This window comes from Papio anubis, chromosome 19 (genome assembly GCF_008728515.1).
Source record: "Papio anubis isolate 15944 chromosome 19, Panubis1.0, whole genome shotgun sequence".
Classification (NCBI taxonomy): Eukaryota; Metazoa; Chordata; class Mammalia; order Primates; family Cercopithecidae; genus Papio; species Papio anubis.
The window spans coordinates 71,859,563-71,881,084 of NC_044994.1; the positions used below are offsets into that span (position 1 = coordinate 71,859,563).

The 21,522-nt window shown below is 46.9% G+C and overlaps 1 long non-coding RNA gene and 1 pseudogene across 3 annotated transcripts in view; one reads left to right on the plus strand and one right to left on the minus strand.

Moving 5' to 3' along the window:
* Positions 1-921: 921 nt before the first annotated feature.
* LOC103879869 overlaps positions 922-21,522 on the minus strand; it is a 33,499-nt gene continuing 12,898 nt past the window's right edge. The window contains exons 2-3 of one of the 3 annotated variants that reach the window (XR_002518776.1): positions 11,056-11,237; positions 922-1,327 (exon numbers count right to left, since the gene is read on the minus strand). This is a non-coding gene — a long non-coding RNA (uncharacterized LOC103879869). Of the gene's footprint in view, positions 1,328-6,295; positions 6,492-11,055; positions 11,238-21,522 lie in introns of those variants that run through there. The other 2 variants (XR_001897507.3, XR_001897506.3) reach the window with 2 other exon arrangements.
* On the plus strand, positions 16,638-17,193 carry LOC101001160 (annotated as a pseudogene).

The following is a 21,522-nucleotide window of genomic DNA, read 5'->3' on the forward strand; positions in this document are numbered from 1 at the left end:
TACTGTCATTTTGGAAGTCACTCATGTCAGATATAAACACAGTTGCTTAACACATCACAAGCATTTTATTCACAGGAGAGTTGTTCCAAGCTAAGGCATAAGACGCAAATGTCCCCAAATAATTTATTGAAACTCATTTTTTTTGTTATTTATAACAAGATTTATCACCTTAATGTTTAAGGACATTAAGTATATTCATACTATGCAACCATCACCACTCTCCATCTCCAGATAAATCTTTTCTTCAATAAAGTTTTTGTTGAGATCTAATCCATGTACTATAAAATTCACCAATTTAAGGTGAGGTGGTTTTTCAGTGTTGTGGAACCAATACCACAATCTAATTTTAGGAGAATGTTATCATCCCGAAAAGAAACCCTATACTCATAAACAGTCATTTCCCACTTCCATTCCCTCAGACCCTGGCAACCACTAATCTATTTTCTGCCTCTATAGATTTACCTGTTCTAGACGTTTCGTATGGATGGAAACACAAAACATGGAGTCATTTGTGACTGCTTTCATTTAACAATGTTCTCAAGGTCCACATTAGAGCAGACAGCAGCAGCTAGTTCTTTTTTATTGCTGATGAATATTTCATTAAATAAAACCAAAAAATTAACTATTCCATTATATGGGTATACTACATTTTATCCATCAGCTGATTGACATTTGGGTTGTTTGCATTTTTTGACTATTATGAGTGATGCTGCTATGAACATTCATGTACAAGCTTTTGTGTGGACTTCAGTTTTCATGTGGTAACTGTTTAACATTTTTAAGTATTGCCCAGTTGTTTTCCAAAGTGGCTACACCATTTTACATTCTCACCAGCAATGTATGAGGGTTTCAATTTTTCCACATTCTTGCCCTTACTTGTTTTTTATGTACCTTGTGAACCCTGAAAACCTGAGACAGGTCTTAATTTAGAAAGTTTATTTTTCCAAGGTTGAGGATGCACCCGTGACACTGCCCCAGGAGGTCCTGATAACACGCACCCAAGGTGGTCGGGGCACAGCTTCGTTTTATACATTTTAGGGAGACATGAGACATCAATCAATATATGTAAGAAGAACATTGGTTCAGTCTGGAAAGGCGGGACAACTTAAAGCAAGGGCAGGAAGACTCAAAGGGAAGGGGGCCTCCAGGTCACACATAGGTGAGAGATGAACAGTTGCATTCTTGTGAGTTTCTGATCAGCCTTTCCAAAGGAGGCAGTCAGCTGTGCATCTGTCTCGGTGAGCAGAGGGCTGACTTTGATGAGAATGGGAGGCAGGTTGAAGGGACCCCAGATACCTTCCTCTCACAGCCTTGTATTATGGTCATCCTGGTAGGTATAAAATGATATTGTGGTTTTGATTTGCATTTTCCTAATGGTTAGTGATTGTTTCTCAGTGGCCAGGCCTATACAAATCTGCTCCAAAGTCAGAGGAAGCTGAGAGGCCAAAGAAAGAGGCTGGCAAAACTAGTTCTTTAGAGAGAAACATTTAATAGGGACTTATGAACAGAAGCCACATCTGTGTGTCTGGCAGTGGTGATACAAGATAGTGGATTCCCAACCATCACCCTCAGGCCCAGGGCCCCCCTAGACCCAGGGCTCCCCCAGACCCAGGGCTTACATACTGTGAAAGGAAAGTAAATCTTGCCACCCCCAACTCATTAAGCCAAAGGGAAAAGTTAAGCTGGGAACTGGGTCAGGCAAACCTGCCTCCCCTTTTGGTTCCTAAACAAGAGGGCTACACGATGAAAACCTACACACCTCCCCCATATTTTGCCCACAAGGAAATTCCTGGTGAGCTCCAAGATTTCTACCCTAAGGTGTTTCTGTTAACATTTCGCCATGGTAATGTAAATCGATAGCTTATCTTTACAGGTGCAGTCATCCCCTGCCTACCGGATTCAAATGCATATCTGATTGTTCCCCTGCCCTTTTGTTATGTTTTGTCTATGTTACCTTCTGTAATAATGCAGATTCCTCTGCCCCATTTGTCTGTCATCTTATGTTAAAAAAAAAAAAAAATGCAGATTCACTGAACCAGACAAAGAAAATGGCTATTTTCCCCTACCCTCCTCTTATTTGAAATTTGTGTACTTCTCAATATCCCACCCTTTCCCCTTTACATTTGGAGCCCTCGAAATAATCTTTGGAGAAAGGTATAGACCTGTCTCCCAGGCACGAGTCCTTACCTTTGGCAAATAAGCCTCCTAAAATGATTGAGACTGGTCTCATCATTTTTCTCGACTGACATCTGGTAACCACTAAGGGAACCTGAGTGAAGGCGGCCCAGCCTGTAGCAGCTCTCCTATTGGTGCTTGACACTGGTCTGGGCACCTTGTAACCCAAACTAATAGGACAATTTGCTGAAGTCTGGGACCTCTTTTTTCCAGGGATCCCTGATCTTCCAGTGTTTTTCAGTTGGGGGTCAGAGGTTTATTTGCTCTTCAAAAAAAAAAAAAAATCTCCTTTTCTCCTGGGAGTTTCCAATCGCTTCCATCAAGGAAGGCAGCCTGTCTGCTTCTGCATCTGTGGAGAGCACTGTTCAGCTTGGGCTCCTATCACTAGGTAAGGAACTGGTTTGGGATTTTGTCTTACAAATTCTTTTTAAATGACTAAAGTTAGCATTAACAACCCGCTGTTGTTAATTTCTGCTTACGCTTGAGTGCTCAGAAATCATGTAAGTTGTGTGATCATTGTTAGTTTTGCTTAGCTGTTTCCGTCTTGTTGTGTGTGTGTGTTTCAATCCTTTCCGCTACCGGATTTGACCAATTCCAAACCCTCTAGCTTATGAGTGTGGAAGTTTCTAAGGAAATAAGAGCACTTTACTCCCCTCAGCCCTTCAGGGCATTCTCAGGTGACTGAGAGGAGGGTGTCTGGGAGGAAAGCTCCTTAGGACGTGCAGCAGCTTTGAGCCGGTGAGGACCGTATTTAAGGTCTAATCTCATCTGGTTTCCCTCAGAAGACCGTACTTAAGGTCTAATCTCATCTGGTTCCCTTAGAAGAAAGTACTTAAGGTCTAATTGCATCTGATTTCCCTCAGAAGAACGTACTTAAGGTCTAATCTCATCTGGTTCCCCTCAGAAGAATGTATTTAAGGTATAATCTCATCTGGTTTCCCTCAGAAGAACATACTTAAGGTCTAATCTCATCTGGTTCCCTCAGAAGAATGTACTTAAGGTCTAATCTCATCTAGTTTCCCCTCAGAAGAACATACTTAAGGTCTAATCTCATCTTGTTCCCCTCAGAAGAACGTACTTAAGGTCTAATCTCATCTGGTGGGTGCATATAAGGAGCTGACCCCTCCCACACCTGGAGCCCCTGACACACTTTACCAGGTAGCCGCGACAAGGGTGAACTGAACTGATTCAAGGAATAATGGCCCTGAAAAGCCAGGTCCCCAAGCAACACACTTTGGGTCTCACACACTTCCCAACTTGATTGAATCCGAAGGGGAACCTTAAATTATAGGGAATGAGGCCTCTAAATTAGCTAAAACCCCAGCAGCTGAGGAACATGAAGTTCCACCTTTAGAAACTCCGGCAGGGTACACGCAAAATACTTATGGCAAATCGTCATGCAAATATTTAACCAAGTGGACCACCACAACCAAAGGAGATTCCAAGTTACATAGGCCTAAATGGGGATCTTTTGAGATGCCCAATTTAGTGTGCCCACAAACCAGAATGGAAAACGTGGGCACAAAAACTAAGAAACCAGAATGGGAGAGCTACTTTCATGGTACCTGGAGAGTACCAAATCTCTCTATGCAAAGCTAAAGGATCTTTCCCCCGACTTGCTACTCTCTAGGTACCATGAAAGTAGCTACAGGAAGCCAACAAATAACTTAAACTGCCAATTAAGAACTCTCTATAATCTTTTATCTCTCTTAAAGAAATCCTCCAAATCCCTTCCCCCTTATTGCCTCCCCTACCTCCACCTACACCCCCACTCTACCCTTACCCCTCTGAACTTCCTGGACCAGACCTCTCCCCTCCTTTTCCTTCAGGTTCCAATTTACCATATTCTCCTCCTTGCCTGCCACTCACTGAACCGAAGGCAGTAGGGACTCTAACTTCCAAGACCCTACTTCCTGCCGATTCTCTGGTAACCCCAGTGGCAGCCTCTCATCTGGAAGATGTGGAAAAGGGGGACACCATAGGGACGTCTCTCATGATCAACCTGTTTCGGGAACAACCATTAACAGTTAGGGGAACCCCCGTGATTGTCTATGAACCCTGGTCAACGGCTGAGTTGCGAAGCACAAAGAATTTCCTGCCTCCCGTAAGATCCAGTTGGGTTTGCTCAAGAGTTTGAGCTGATTATCAGAACCTATGACCCAGGTCATTCAGACCTTTATCAGCTGGTCCACATACTGGTCTCAGAAGCTAAAGCTAAGTGGCTGGAAAAACACAGTGGTCAGACATTGTAGCAGACCTGACCCCTAAAGGGCCAGGAAGACCAAACGAACCAGCCTCCCAGAATCCTGAAGACAGGTGCAAAGATGCTCAGGAACTAACTACTGTTCTGTTAAATATCATTCCTTCAGTGTCCCAAAGGGTTGTGGATTGGAATAAAATCCAACAATGCTGCCAGAACCCAGATGAATCAGTTTTAGATTATTTCACATGTTTTGATAAAACCTTTAGACAATATTGCGGGATGTCAGCTGATTGCTATGAAAACAATACAAATGCTACATTATTAAATGCAAATTTCTTAGACTAGGTGATGATTTAGCCACCCTTATAAAATGTAACATGATAAATTGGGCCACAGCCAGAACTAATGAACTAGTTAACTTAGCTGACCAATTATCCTGCACTGTGATAAAAAGGAAAAACTAAAGATCACCCAAGTTATGCATTACAGTTAAAGTAATTAACTTTTCAAGCATCTCAGGCCCAGAAAGATTTTAAGCTCTTAGGTCTGAGGACTCTTCCCTCCCAGTCTGTTACTACTGTAAAAGACCAGGACACCTAAACAGGGATTGCATTAGGCTGAAATGAAAGAAAAGGCAAGAAAATGCAACTCAGGAAGACTAGGGATGCTCCCAGGAAGTACAGGGGTTTCACTGCTCCAAATATTCTACCCTGACAAATTGGGAGAGATTAATATAATATGTTTATCTTTATTATATTGTTTTATATTATATATATTATAAAAAACATGTTTATCATTATTAATATAACAATAAACCATGAGCTTCCAACTGCCTGAATTGACACAGGCAGTGACTATATCTATTATAAATCCCACCTAATTTAGAAACCCCGTACCTCAGAGTAATGAAAGAATGAACAAGGTGGTGTGTCTATAAAACTATCTCATGTTTTAAGTCTAAACCTAAAACTTCCCGTTTCTTTGGGTTCAGATCCCCCGCCCTGGGCTTCAAGTGTGACATGCTCAGTTGGTCCCTTGTGTTTCTAATGTGCCTGCAGCCCCTGTCAGTCTTTTGGGCTGTGATTTCCTCAACATCCATAATGCTCATATCTCTTTTTCATCAAAAGGTGAACTTTTTCTAGAATTAGAGCCAGGGACTAACAATATCAAATTAAAAAACATCCTGATAGCCAGACACAGTTGCTCATGCCTGTAACCCCAGCACTTTGGGAGGCCGAGGCAGATGGCTCACATGAGGTTAGGAGATCAGCCAGGCCAACATGGTGAAACCTCGTCTTTAGTGAAAATACAAAAATTAGCTGGGTATGGTGGCGCATGCCTGTAATCCCAGCTACTTGGGAGGCTGAGGCAGGAAAATCACTTGAACTCGGGAGGCAGAGGTTGCAGTAAGCCAAAGTTGTGCCACTGAACTCCAGCCTGGGCGACAGCAGGAGACTCCATCTCGAAAAGAAAAAACAAGTCCTGACAATGCACCACGATTTAGTACTAGTAATATTAAGACACCATCTTGTGACTGGGAAAGGGAAATGAGAGAGAAGGAAATACTAGAAGAGAAGAGAACATTGGAATACAGAGCAGAAAACAGTAAAACTTCTAGCTTCCCCAGTCTTCTGTTAATTCCAGAAGTGATGCATTTGCTTAAGGATGTCCCTTCCCACTTACAGTCTCAGTCAAATACAGATACAGGGAAAATATTCTGAGCCACTCCAATAAAGGTAGCGATAAACCCGAAGAAACCCCTCCCCAACCTTAAACAGTATCCTCTATGACGGGAAGTTATAGATGGAATCGCCCCTACCATACAAGATTAACTGAGAAGGAGACTCACTATTCCCTGCACAAGCCCCTGCAACAGCCCTATATTCTCTGTAAAAACAAAAACAAAAATAAACAAGCCAGAGGGGATGGACATTTATACAGGACTTGAGGACAGTAGGTAATATTGCAATACCCAGACACCCAATAATCCCCAACCCACATATCCTTCTATCAGCTAGACCCACTACCAGCCAGTATTTCTCAGTTGCAGATCTCTGCCGTGCCTTCTTTAGTATTCCTGTAGATCCAGACAGCCGGTATTTGTTTACCTTTACTTGGAAAGAAGGGCAATATATGTGGACTGTAATGCCTCAGGGGTATACAGAAAGTCCCACTTACTTTTCCCAAATATTAAAAGCTGATTTAGAGGGTTTAATTTTTCCCCAGGGCTCAACACTCATTCAGTATGTAGACGACCTTCTCCTTTGTTCAGACACACCATCTTCCTCCCATGAAGATAGTCTATATTTACTCAAACAGCCACCAAGGGACACAAAGTGTCCAAAGACAAACTTCAGCTATGCTTGCTGCAAGTTAAGTATTTGGGGGCATATTATCTCAGTCAAAGGACTGAGGATTAACCCTGACAGAGTGAGAGGAATTTTAGCTTTCCCAATGCCTGTCACAAACAACTTAGAGGATTCTGGGTCCTGCCTGGCTATTGTAGAAACTGGATACCAGTGGCCAGGCGCAGTGGCTCACACCTGTAATCCCAGCACTTTCGGAGGCCGAGGTGGGCAGATCACGAGGTCAGGAGATTGAAACCATCTTGGCTAACACAGTGAAACCCCATCTCTACTAAAAATACAAACAAACTAGCCAGGCATGGTGGCAGGCGCCTGTAGTCCCAGCTACTCAGGAGGCTGAGGCAGGAGAATGGTGTGGACCCAGGAGGTGGAGCTTGCAGTGAACTGGGATCGCACCACTGTACTCCAGCCTGAGCGACAGAGCAAGACTCCATCTCAAAACAAACAAACAAACAAACAAACAAACAAAAACTGGATACCAAATTTCTTCCTTATGGCTCAATCTCTGTAGGCATACCTAAAAAATGTACAACCTGATCCTTTCTTGTGGAGTCCTGAGGGACAATTAGCTGTACAACAAATAAAGGAAATTCTAACTAATGCCCCAGCCTTAGGGCACCCAAACTACAAACTGCCTTTCTCCCTTTTCATACACGAAACTGGAGGTACTGCCTCCAGGGTATTGATCCAGAAGCACGGTGATCATCAGAGACCTCTAGGCTATTACAGCCAACACCTGGACCCGGTGGCGCGAGGGTTGCCTCCTTGTGTGAGAGTAATAGCAACCATGGCCCTTCCGTACAAGTCTGTTGGAGAAATAATTATGGGTTCGCCCCTTACCATTTCTGTGCCACATTCTCTTGAGACCCTTCTAAACTCTCATCATACTCAACGTGTGTCTGTCAACCGGTTAGCTTCTTATCAAATTTTGCTTGTACTATCTTCCAATATTACTACTTCCCAGTATAATAATCTTAATCCGGCCACTCTCTTGCCAGGCCCTTCCCACAAGACCCCTCGTGACTGTGTTCTGATGACTGACTGACTTCTCACCTCCAGGACAGACCTGCAAGAGATGCCACTGGATAATGCTAAACTAGAATGGTATACAGATGGCTCTTATTGAAGAGGAGAGGATGGAAATTTTGGAGCAGGATATGCTGTGGTTTCCTCACATGAGGTCAGGAGTTCAAGACCAGCCTGGCCCACATGGTGAAACCCCGTCTCTACTAAAAATACAAAAATTAGCCAGGTGTGGTGGCGGGAGCCTGTAATCCCAGCTACTTGGGAGGCTGAGGCAGGAGAATTGCTTGTACCTGGGAGGTGGAGGTTGCAGTGAGCTGAGATTGTGCCACTGCACTCCAGCCTGGGTGACAAGAGTGAGACTCCATCTCAAAAAAAAAAAAACCTATTCAAAAACCAAAATAGTTGGCAACTGTAAAAATCCCACGTCACTGTAAATTAAACAACACAGAAGGTCAGGGTAACCAACTGGCTGACACCACAGCTAAAAGAGCAGCATTTGAACCAGCCCCAATCCAGGAAATGACCATAAAACCCAAAATGCTTAAAAACATGTGATAAGGTTTGGCTGTGTCCCACCCAAATCTTATCTGAAATTGTAGCTCCCATAACTCACATGTTGTGGGAGGGACCCAGTGGGAGATAATTGAATCATGGGGGCAGAGTCTCCCACGCTGTTCTCATGGTAGTGAATAAGTCTCATGAGATCTGATGACTTTATAAGGGAAACCCCTTTTGCTTGGCTCTCATTCTCTCTTGTCTGCTGTCATGTAAGATGTGCCTTTCCCCTTGCACCATGATTGTGAGGCCTCCCCAGCCATGTGAAACTGTGAGTCCATTAAACCTCTTTTTCTTGATAAATTACCCAGTCTTGGGTATGTCTTTATCAGTAGTGTGAAAATGGAGTAATACAGTAAATTGGTACCAGTAGAGTGAGGTGGTGTTGTAAATATACCCAAAAATGTGGAAGTAACTTTGGAACTGAGTAACAGGTAGAGGTTGGAACAGTTTGGGGGGTTCAGAAGAAGACAGGAAAATGTGGGAAAGTTTGGAACTCCCTAGAGACTTGTTGAATGGATTTGACCAAAATGCTGATAATGATGTGGACAATGAAATCCAGGCTGAGGTGGTCTCAGATGGAGATAAGGAACTTGTTGGGAACTAGAATAAAGGTAACTCTTGCTATGTTTTAGCAAAGAGACTGGTGGCATTTTGCCCTTGCCCTGGACATCTGTGAAACTCGAACTTGAGGGAGATGATTTAGATATCTGGCAGGAAATTTCTAAGCAAAGAAAAGCATTCAAGAGGTGGCTTGGGTGCTGTTAAAAGGATTAAGTTTTTGAAGAAAAACAGGGTGTAAAAGTTCAGAAAATTTGTAGTCTGACGATGAGATAGAAAAGGAAAACCCGGCTGGGTGCGGTAACTCACGCCCGTAATCCCAGCACTTTGGGAGGCCAAGGTGGGCAGATCATGAGGTCAGGAGATCAAGACCACGGTGAAACCCTGTCTCTACTAAGAAATACAAAAAATTAGCTAGGCGCGGTGGCGGGCGCCTGTAGTCCCAGCTACTTGGGAGGCTGAGGCAGGAGAATGGCGTGAATCCGGGAGGCGGAGCTTCCAGTGAGCCAAGATCACGCCACTGCATTCTAGCCTGGGTGACAGAGTGAGACTCCGTCTCAAAAAAAAAAAAAAAAAAAGGAAAACCCATTTTCTGTGGAGAAATTCAAGCCAGTTGCAGAAATTTGCATAAGTAATAAGGAGTCAAATTTTTTGTTTGTTTGTTTTTTGAGACAGAGTCTCCCTCTGTCACCCAGGCTGGAATGCAGTGGCTATGATCTCGGCTCACCACAACCTCCCCTCCTGGGTTCAAGTGATTCTCCTGCCTCAGCCTCCTGAGTGGCTGGGATTACAGGTGCCCAACTCCACTCCCAGCTAATTGTTGTATTTTTAGTAGAGACGGGGTTTCACCATGTTGGCCACGATGGTCTTGAACTCCTGACCTCAAGTGATCTGCCTGCCTCGGCCTCCCAAAGTGCTGGAATTACAGGCGTGAGCAAGGAGCCAAACGTTAGTCATCAAGACAATGAGAAAATGTCTCTAGGGCATGTCAGAGACATTCGTGGCAGCCCCTCCCATCACAGGCCTGGAGGCCTAGTAGGAAAAAATGTGTTTTTTTTGTGCCTGGCCCAGGGCCCCCCTGCTGTGTGCAGTCTAGGTAAGGACTTGGTGCCCTGTGTCCCAGCCACTCCAGCCGTGGCTAAAAGGGGCCAAGGTGCAGCTTGGGTTGTGGCTTCAAAGAATGCAAACCCTAAGCCTTGGCAGCTTCCATGGGATGTGGAGCCTCTGGGTGCACAGAGGTCAAGAACTGAGGTTTGGGAACCTCTGCCTAGATTTCAGAGGATGTATGGAAATGCCTGGATGTCCAGGCAGGAGTTTGCTGCAGGGGTAGAGCCCTCATGGAGAACCTCTGCTAGGGCAGTGCAGAAGAAAAATGTGAGGTTTAAGCCCCCACACAGAGTCCTCACTAGGGCACTGCCTAGTGGAGTTGTGAGGAAAAGGCCACTGTCCTCCAGACCCCAGACTGGTAGATCCATCAACAGCTTGCTCTATGGCCCTGGAAGAGCCACAGACACTCAACTCCAGCCCATGAAAGCAGCCAAGAGTGGGGTATACCCTGCAAAGCCACAGGGCAGAGTCCACGGCCATGGAAGCCCACTTTTGCATCAGTGTGACCTGGATGTGAGACATGGTGTCAAAGGAGATCATTTTGGAACGTCAAGGTTTAATGACTGCCCCACTGGATTTCAGACTTGCGGGGCCTTTAGTCCCTTCGTTTTGGCTAATTTCTCTAATTTCGAATGGCTGTATTTACCCAATCACTATACCCCCATTGTATCTAGGAACTAACTAACTTACTTTTGATTTTACAGACTCATAGGCAGAAGGGACTTGCTGTGTCTCAGATGAGACTTTGGACTGTGGACTTTTGAGTTAACGCTAAAAGGACTTTGGGGGACTGTTGGGAAGGCATTATTGCTTTTGAAATATGAGGACATGAGATTTGGGAGGGGCCAGGGATGGAATGGTATTGTTTGGCTGTGTCCCCACCCAAGTCTCATCTTGAATTATAGCTCTCATAATTTCCATATGTTTTGGGAGGGATCTGGAGATAACTGAATCATGGGGGCAGTTTTTCCCCATACTTTTCTCCTGGTAGTGAATAAATCTCCCAAGAGCTGATGGTTTTAGAACTGGAAACCCTTTCATGTGGCTCTCATTCTCTCTTACCTGCTACCATGTGACTGGAGAAGCCTCATAAAACATGCAAACAGTGCAGATTTCAACAATCCTGAACCAGCAAACAGATGGTCAAGCAATCTGCAAACCCTGTGGCACATCTTAATCTGTTAGGTCCTCGTGTCCAGGTGCATGCTGATGAGAATACTTTCCACCAAATCCGGGCTGCCCTCCTAGAGTGATGGGAAAGCAAAGGGGTTACGTATGGCACAACCTGCAGTTCCGTTCACCGGTAAAGATGTGAGTAAAATGCTAGAAACAGAAAGCCACTGAAGAGTTGCCTATAGAGTCCAAACTCAGTAGAAAAGGCCTTGTCCCTCAAGGCTTTCATTGTCAGCAACAAATCTGGTATTGAGATTGCCAAGAATGATTACTCAACCATTAATTTTGCAGAGTAAGAGGAACCAATTTTTAAAATGAGGCTGGGTGTATGGCAGCTCTGAGCATGCCCACATTTAGTATGAAAATGAATGGCACCCCCATTCTAGGAGACCTCCGCCTTTTCCCTAGAATACCACATGATTATGAAAATTGATGGCACCCCCATTCTAGGAGACCTTTGCCTTTTCCCTAGAAAACCACATGATTCTTAATTAGAAGAGCACATAAAGTTAGAAACCCAAATTCCTTTGGGCACGACTTCTGTCCTAAGTGTGTGCTTTCGCTTTGCAATAAAAGCTTCTGTTTTTTCACTTCATTGACTCGGTCCTGAATTCTTTCTCACCATGGTGCCAAAAACCCTGGACACCAGCTGTGGCTGGCATCTCACAGGCATCGGTAGACCTTCTTGAACCCTCCAGCAATAGGTGAGGGACAGGAAGATGGCAGGGAGGGAGGCCAGGATGTCCTCAGGGGAGTCCAAGTAGGAATGCCCACTGCTGGGAAGGGGGCCTATTGTCCAGTTGGTCACCCGTGAGCTGTCCTGGGAGATGGACATGTCTGTTCAGCTTCAGCCTGGCCAGGCTCGCGCACTGAGTGCTGCTTTCTTTGCTATCTTGGCCCCCGGGTGGTCGTCATATTTCATCCTCTATGGAGGACATTTCCTCAAGTCCAGCGCTGGGTGGCCTGGGATAGGCCTAGGATGTCCATCCAGTTGGCTATAGCATCCCTCAAGAGCCTATGGGCCCAGCAATGGTCTGAGGGGCACTTCAAAGTGTGTCCAGCACAGGTCCTGTGCAGTGTGACACCCCACCAGGTGACTTCAGGGTGTATGCCTGCGGCCTGGACCCTGAGGGCAAGCATGCGAAATGACAGCTCTCTCTTTGGGAACAAAAGGAGAAGCAGTTTTGGCATGACTTAGTTCCCAAGCTTAATTTTCCGTTTGGCATTGTGAGTTTGGGGTCTTGAGATTCTATTTTCCTTCCACAGCTTCTTTCTCTTTCCTCTTCCTTGTCTCTTCAGTTATAATTTTTTTATTGTTAATATTAACTGTCAGGAATTTCTGTTTCCAGAACTTGGCTGATTACATGGTCAGTGATTTCTAGGGCAGCAGGAGAAATATTTTAAAAGCTACTTTTAAGAAGCATTATTTTATTGGAGGTGGTGTATTAGCTCATTCTCATGCTGCTGTGAAGAAACACCTGAGAAGAGGTAATTCATAAAGGAAAGAGGTTTAAGTGACTCTTAAGAGGTTTAAGCTCCACATTGCTGGGGAGGCCTCAGGAAACTTACAATCAAGGCAGAAGGCAGGTCCCCTCTCCACAGGGCGGCAAGATGGAATGAATGCAAGCAGGAGAAATGCCAGACACAAAACCATCAGATCCCATGAGACTCACTCACTATCACAAGAACAGTGTGGGGGAGGCCGGGCGCGGTGGCTCACGCCTGTAATCCCAGCACTTTAGGAGGCCGAGGCGGGCGGATCACAAGGTCAGGAGATCGAGACCACGGTGAAACCTCGTCTCTACTAAAAATACAAAAAATTAGCCGGGCGCGGTTGTGGGCGCCTGTAGTCCCAGCTACTCGGGAGGCTGAGGCAGGAGAATGCCGGGAACCCGGGAGGCGGAGCTTGCAGTGAGCTGAGATCCGGCCACTGCACTCCAGCCTGGGGGAAAGAGCGAGACCCCGCCTCAAAAAAAAAAAAAAAAAAAAAAGAACAGTGTGGGGGAAAACCACGCCCATGATCCAGTCACCTCCTCTCGGTCCTGCTCTTGACACACGGGGATTACAATTCAAGATGAGATTTCGGGTGGGGACACAGCCAAACCATGTCAGATGGGTCACTGGTCTCAAAGTCCTGACTTCAAGAAATCCTTCCTCCTCATCCTCCCATATTTCTGGGCAGGCACGAGCCACCATAAGCTACTTAAAAAAAAAAAAAAAAAAAAAGCTTGGCAGTGTTGGCAGGACAGTTAAGGGATTCCTTGGGGGCACGGTTGGCAGGTAAGTAGAGGAATTCCGAGGCTTACGTTTCCCCCAGGGCTGTTGCCTGCCAGGTGTTTGATGTGCCTGCCCTGAGGGCAGCCTGAGGCCTGACACCACTACCCAAAGCCTGGACTCTGGGAGTGTGGCACGAACTCAGGGGCTCTGGGAGGGTGGCTCTCAGCGCACGAACTCAGGGAAACCCTCCCTTCAGAGAAAGGTGGGTAGAGGTGGGTGCCTGCTCCCACCTTACCTGTGGATGGGAAGGGGGCTGCATCTCTCAAGCCAGAAACCTGAAGCTGGCACCGGGTGCTCCCTGTCTCAGCCTGAGTGGAAGGGCAGAGACGTGTTCCTGAGAATTCCCAGCGATCTGGGGGAGGGATCCGCACTTCCTCTCAGTGGGAGCTCTGAGTTACTTTGCTGGTTGAAGAAAAAAGGAAGCGCCAGGCCCTCGCTTTGGCTTTGTGAAAGGGGTGGGTGGGCAGGTCAAGGTGGGCTGTGGAATTCTTCTGTGTACACATTGAATTTAGAACTTTAGTTTTGACCCATGCAGAAGTGAATGTGCATGCTCTGAGAACTCATGAGAAAATCACCAGAGAAAATGAGCCTTGAGCAGAGTCCCAAGAAACCACAAACAAAACATTGAGTGCACAGTGGCTGCCGGTCCTGAGATGATGAGACACAGAATAGGAATACGTCTGTGTTTAAAGGAATGAAAAGCAGTAAGGAGGAGAAAGCATCAGAACTGTTAGACAGTACAGAACAGAAGCCAGTGAAACTCCCAGAAATGAAAATCCGGATAACTAACATTAGAAACAGGATGAATTGGCTAAAAAGGTTAGACATAGCAAAGAGCTGCAGTGATAAGAGGGCTGGACTGAATGATCCCACTTACGTGAAGTTCAAACAAAGGCAAAGCCAAATGTGACCTAGAGACAGAGGCGTGCAGTAGAACCGTGAGGAAGGGCAAGGGACAGTTAACATGAGAGTCTCATGAGATTGTGATGATCTCCTGGGGAACCAGCATGCAGTGGGAAGGCCCTGGTGACACCTGAGGCCAGTGGGGCATTCTGGACTCGAAGGGTGTTGAGCAGCGGCCCTGGCCTCCACCCACCAGATGCCAGTGGTGGCCCCTCCCTGTGGTGATGACCCAGGCTGTCTGTGGACTTGGGAAGTTCCCCCGGGAGGAGAAAAATTGCCCCCAGATGACAGCCATTGAATTAGAGGTTAAGAGTGTTTCAATTGCTTATACTGTCTTTCTTAGGGTGGGCAGTGCATATGTAGGTATTAACTTTTTATTATTTAAAATGTCTACATATGCACCCTTTATTTTATGATACTTTTTCAGGAATAAAATAATAACATACATTCTCTGGCCTAGTAACAGAATCCTACTGGATAAATGAATATGGAAAATAGTTTTCCTGGGAGCTTATAGCAGGGCTTCTCAATGTTGTTATTTAACTCCATATGGAAAAATGTTGGCCGGGCACAGTGGCTCACATCTATAATCTCAACACTTTGGGAGGCTGAAGCGGGCAGATCACTTGAGGTCAGAAGTTCAAGACCAGCCTGGCCAACATGGCAAAACCCTGTCTCTACTAAAAGTACAAGAATTAGCCAGCATGATGGTGTGTGCCTGTAATCCCAGCTACTTGGGAGGCTGAGGCAGGAGAATTGCTTGAACCAGGAGGCAGAGGTTGCAGTTAGCCGAGATTGCACCACTGCACTCCAGCCTGGGAGACAGAGCAAGATTCTGTCTCAAAAAAGAAAAAAGAAAAAGAATAAGAAAAAAGAAAACTATCTAGGAAGAAGAACTTTCCAAAAACAGCTTTATCTAGTGTGGAGACACACTTTTGTAGTCCCAACAACTCAGGAGGCTGAGGCAGGAGGACGACTTGACCTTGGGGGTTTGAGGCCAGCCTGGGCAACATAGACCTTGTCTCTGAAAAATAAACAACAAGGTCAGGCACGGTGGCTCATGCCTGTAATCCCAGCACTTTGGGAGGCTAAGGCAGGTGGATCATGAGGTCAGGAGTTCAAGACCAGACTGGCTAATATGGTGAAACCCTGTCTCCACTAAAAGTACAAAAATTAGCCGGGTGTGGTAGTGTGCGCCTGTAGTCCCAGCTACTTGGGAGGCTGAGGCAGGAGAATCACTGGAACCCAGGAGGCAGAGGTTGCAGTGAGCCAAGATCATGCCATTGCACTCCAGCCTGGGCGATAGAGTGAAACTGTCTCAAAATAAAAAAAAAAGGGGGGGCTGGGCGCGGTGGCTCACGCCTGTAATCCCAGCACTTTGAGAGGCTGAGACGGGCGGATCACAAGGTCAGGAGATCGAGACCATCCTGGCTAACACGGTGAAACCCCGTCTCTACTAAAAGTACAAAAAACTAGCCAGGCGAGGTGGCGGCGCCTGTGGTCCCAGCTACTCGGGAGGCTGAGGCAGGAGAATGGCGTAAACCCAGAAGGCGGAGCTTGTAGTGAGCCGAGTTCGTGCCACTGCACTCCAGCCTGGGTGACAGAGCAAAGACTCCGTCTCAAAAAAAAAAAAAAAGGGAAGTATATTAGGAAGAACGCTGCAAAAGAGTGCAGCGTGGCACCTGAGACAGGACTGAGCGCCCGGTGGTGGATTTTCCTTAGGAGCATTTATGGACCTTAAGGTTGGAGCTCAGGGTTGTAAACTGAGTTTCAGCGTGGTATTCCAGAGATGTTTAGGAATTTTATTTACTTATAAAAGTTGAAAGAGGCCTGGAATTGAAGCGGTGTCATTTGTCTGCGGTAATACCCGAGGTTTGTTGCCTCACACCAAGGAAATTGAGGACGTAGACACACGAGTGAGTTTAAGAGCGGCAGTTTTATAGGCAAAAGAGAAAAGTTCCCTTATGCAGAGTGAGGGGGTTTCTGAGAGGATTTCCCGCTTCACAACGAGATGGTTTCATAGATGAGCTTGAGAAGGCGGTGTCTGGTTTACACAGGCCACAGAGGATTGGCTGGACCAGGTGTGTCGTTGACACAGCACTGGAAGAAGCCGGTCAACTCATCCTTTTATTATGCAAATCTTTTATGCAAATGGAGTCTCCACCTAGGAGCACCACGTTGCCTGCTTTTTTACTGCACATGTGACGACAAAGAAAAGGAAAGGGGGAAAAGAAGTTCCAGGGCCCGCGCTGGGAAAGGGGTGGGGGGACCAGGGGAAGACTCAGGGTGCGATGGCGGCGCAAATTCCAGTTGTGGCACCACTTCCACTCCCGGAACAGTCCGAACAGCAAGAAGAGGCCGGCCGGCCCTTCCCACGCCGGCAGCAGCCAGAAAGCAGAAAGCAGTGTCCGCCTCCAGCTTTGTGCAGGGTATCAGCATGGAAGCCAGGAGTGAGAATAAAGTGGTGCCCTCTGAGTTTAGCACAGGACCTGTGGAAAAAGCTGCCAAACCTTTGCCATTTAAGGATCCCAACTTTGTGCACTCTGGCCACGGTGGCGCAGTAGCTGCCAAGAACACGACCTGGAAGAACCTGAAACAAATCCTTGCTTCCCAAAGGGCACTGCCGTGGCAACTGAACGATCCCAACTACTTCAGTACTGATGCTCCTCCACCCTTTAAGCCAGCTAAGAAGTATTCTGATGTTCCGGGTCTGCTTGCCAACCACACAGACCCCCAGAGCAAACTGCGGCTGGGCACCGTTGAAGAGTTTTCCTACATTCGGAGGCTGCCCTCTGACCGGCCACCGGCCACCTGGCCCTGAGGAAGGCCTCGAGCATCCTTCCCTGAGCCCGAGAAAGGGAGATGAAGTGGAAAGCTGTTTCAAAAACAGACTCTGGACTCGTGAATTTGTTTCACGGAAACAAACTCGTTCTGCTGTCAATCTGAAAATGCCAGTGCCGTGCCTTGGAAAGAACGTTTGGCTTTAATTTAAGGGTTTTTTTGAGTGTGTGTTTTCCCTCCAAGTGTCATATTTCCCGCTGAATTAAATTATACGTCAGTTGTTGCCTCAAGGTGTTTGACAAGAAAATACAATAAAACTATTCATTTAAAAAAAAGAAAAAAGAAAAGGGAAGGGGAACTTGCATGTTGAACATACCTGGCTTCCAGCTATCCCTTTTCTATCCGCACAGCTGCCAGCATTCGCCTGTGCAGGCTTCCAGCTGGCTTCTCCGCGTCTGCAGCTCGATTTTACAGGCTGCTCTTTGTTGGAAAAGAAATAATTTGGGGGCTGCTTTGTGTTAAAAGGAAAGCCTCACTGAGGACTCTCTTACCCTAACTGCCTAAATGATTTCTTTTTAGTCCCTGTAACAGAATCAGATGCTGTCTTTAGATACTAGGGAAGTTCGATTACTTCTGAATTCCCCATATAATGAGTTTTGCCTCCAGATGGCCTGTTTGATGGTCACCAGGTGGTCTTTGCTCCCTTCTGAATTGCTCAGGTAAGAAGATTTGTCTCTGGAGCCTGTTCAACGGTCACCAGGTGATTTTTGCCCTCCTCACAGCCTGGGCAACATAGTGAGACCCCCATCTCTACAAAAAATACAAAATGGGCTGGGCATGGCAGTGCACACCTGTGGTCCCAGCTACTCAGAGGGGCTAAGACAGGAGGATCGCTTGAACCCAGGAGGTCTAGGTTGTAATGAACCATGATTGCACCTCTGCACTCCAGCCTGGGAGATGGAGTCTCAAAAAAAAAAAAGTTTTTCCGTGTGTTATGAATGTGCTCTCCAGCTGCAGTGTGACTTTGCTCGTTGGAGACTTGGGTATCCAAATTGTTTTTCAGATGTAAATGCTAGCAGCTCTCATGCATGGCAAGTTTATGGTCTGCTCTTTAAGTTCTATGGGGTTATCGTCACATCTGTGGCACAAGGCTGGTTAGTTTTACATTTGAGAAAAGTGCATCTGGGGAAGTGCCGCTGCCATCCATCCCACAGCAGGCAAGCAGCCTCCTCCACACTCTCCTCTTCCTCTTCTCAGGCCTGGTCCTCTCCTTTTGCCATCTTTTCTTCCCTCACCCCATCTTTATTGTATCTGTCTGTCTCTAAACTAAACAATATTTTAATTGGTTGCATTCTGTTCTTACGTTGCCTGTTTTTAATATTCGTGACATTCCCTTCCTCTCCCCCTTCCTGTCTTCTCCGCATTAAGTTCATGCTCTTTGTACTTTTACCCAAGTGCTTCCCCCACCCCGTTCTCCCCCACCCCACCCCACTTCAGGCAATTCTGAGTGGTGCAGAGGTGTCACGTCCATCTCCTGGGACTGTATAAGAGTCTGTCTCACTTTCTTTTGAAGGAAGCAGTTGGAAGTTCATTCTACTTTCTTTTTTTTTTTTTTGAGATGGAGTCTTGCTCTGTCACCCAGGCTGGGGTGCAGTGGCACCATCTGGGCTCACTGCAACCTCTGCCTCTCGAGTTCAAGCGGTTCTTCTGCCTCAGCCTCCCAAGTAGCTGGGATTACAGGCATGCGCCACCACACCTGGATTTTTTTTCTTTGTATTTATAGTAGAGACGGGGTTTCACCATGTTGGTCAGGCTGGTCTCGAACTCCTGACCTCGTGATCCACCCGCCTCAGTCTCCCAAAGTGCTGGGATTACAGGCGTGAGCCACCGCACCCAGCCTACTTCTGTTAAATATTATATAAGGGTCCAGGATTTCATGTGTGGGCATCTTTGGGAAGGACTGTATCAGTTCATTTTCATGCTGCTGATAAAGATGTACCTGAAACTAGGAACAACAACAACAAAAAAGGCTTAGTTAGACTTACATTTCCACATAGCCAGGCAGGTCTCAGAAACAGGGAAGGAGGTGAAAGGCACTTCTTACATGGTGGCAGCAAGAGAAAATGAGGAAGAAGCAAAAGCAGAAGCCCCTGATAAACCCATCAGATCTCAAGAGACTCATTCACTGTCGTGAGACTAGCACAGGAAAGACCAGCCTCCATGATTCAATCACCTCCCCCTGGGTCCTTCCCACAACATGTGGGAATTCTGGGAAATACAATTCGAGATTTCAGTGGGGACAGATCCAAGCCATATCATTCTTCCCTGGCCCCTCCAAATCTCATATCCTCACATTTCAAAACCAATCATGCCTTCCCAACAGTCCCCCAGAGTCTGAACTCATTTCAGCGTTAACCCAAAAGTCTGTACTCCAAAGTCTCATCGGAGACACAGCAAGTCCCTTCTGCCTATGAGCCTGTAAAATCAAAAGAAGCTAGTCACTTCCTCGATACAATGGGGTACAGGTATTGGGTAAATACAGCCATTCTAAATGGGAGAAACTGGCCAAAACAAAGGGGTTACAGGGCCCATGCAAGTCTGAAATCCAGCCAAGACGATCCAAATTTTAAAGCTCAAATGATCTCCTTTGACTCCAAAGTCCTCACATCCAGTCAGCTGATGCAAGAGGTGAGTTCCCATGGTCTTAGGCAGCTCTGTCCTAATGGCTTTGCAGAATTTTAGCCTCTCTCCGGCCGCTTTCTTTTTTTTTGAGGCGGAGTCTTGCTCTGTAGCCGGGCTGGGAGTGCAGTGGCAGGATCTCAGCTCACTGGGCGCTCAGCACCTCCGGGTTTCACGCCATTCTCCTGTCTCAGCCTCCGGAGTAAGCTGGACTACAGGCGCTCGCCACCTGGCCGAAGCTGGATTTTGTATTTTAAGTAGAGGCAGGGTTTCGCAGCGTTAGCCGGATGAGTCTCGATCTCGACCTCGTGAATCCAGCCGTCGGCCTCCCAAAGTGCTGCTGGGATTACGGGCTTGCAGGAACTGCACAGCCGGCTGCAGGCGGCACCATGGGCTGGCATTGAGTGTCTGCCTAAAGCGTGCACGTTTGGTTTCCAGGTGCCGCGGTACCCAGACTGTGGGGTGGATTTCTACCATTCTGAGGTCCTGGAGGATTGTGGCCCTCTTCTCACAGCTCCCGCTAGGCGAGGTGCCCAGCAATAGTGGGGGCCCTGATCCCATATTTCCCTTCTGCTGCCCTAGCAGAGGTTCTCCACGCGAAGACCCTGCCACGTAGCAGACTTCTGTCTGGGCATCCGGGCATTTCCACTCCACGTCTTCCGGAAATCTAGGCGAGGCTCCCAAACCTCACTTCTTGACTTCTGTGCCACAGGCTCAGCACCACATGGAGCTGCTGCCAAGGTTTACTTGGCTTCCAGCCTCCTAGAGGGAATCACAGCGAGAGCTGTAGCATTTGGCCCCTCTGCCACAGCTGGGTAGAGGCTGGGACCGCAGGCACCAAGTCCCTGGAGACCTGCACACAATAAGGAGACCCTGGGCCCAGCCCTCAAAACCATTTTTTCCTCTCAGGCTTCTGGGTCTGTGATGGGAGGGGCCACCATGAGATAGCTATACCCTGGAGACATTTCCCCCATTGTCTTGAGGACTAACATTTTGGCTCCCTCGTTACTTATACAGATTTCTACAGCCAAGCTTGATATCTCCTCAAACAAATGGATTTTTTCTTGCTTTCTATTTCATTTGTCAGGCTGCAAATTTTCCTGAACCTTTGTGCTCTGTTCCCTTTTAAAACAAAATCGCGGCGAGAGTGGCTCAAACCTGTAATCCAGCAGCACTTTGGGAGAAGGAGATGGGGCGGATCAAGGTCAGGAGATCGAGACCATCCTAGCTATGGTGGCTCCTATCTCTACTAAAAATACAAAAAACTAGCGAGGCAGTGCGTGAGCGCCTGTAGTCTAGCTACTCCGGGGAGGCTGGGGCAGGAAAATAGAGGCGTAAACCCGGGAGGTGGGAACGCAGTGGAGGCTGAGATCCAGCCACTGCACTTAGCCTAAAATGACAGGCGAGACTCCGTCTCAAAAAAAAAAAAGAAATTTCTTCCATAGGCCGGGTGCAGTGGCTCAAGCCTGCATCCCAGCACTTTGGGAGGCAGAGATAAGTGAGGATCCGCGAGGTCAGGGTCTGAGACCATCCCTGGCCTAACACAGGTGGAAACCCCCTCTCACTAAAATACAAAAACTGAAAAGCAAGAAGTGGCCAGAGCCTGTAGTCAGCAGCTGCACCGGGAGCTGAGGCAGGAGGGAGTGGCATAAACCTGGGAGACAGAGCTTGCAGTGGAGGCTGAGATCAAGCCACTGCTCAGCCTGGGTGACAGGG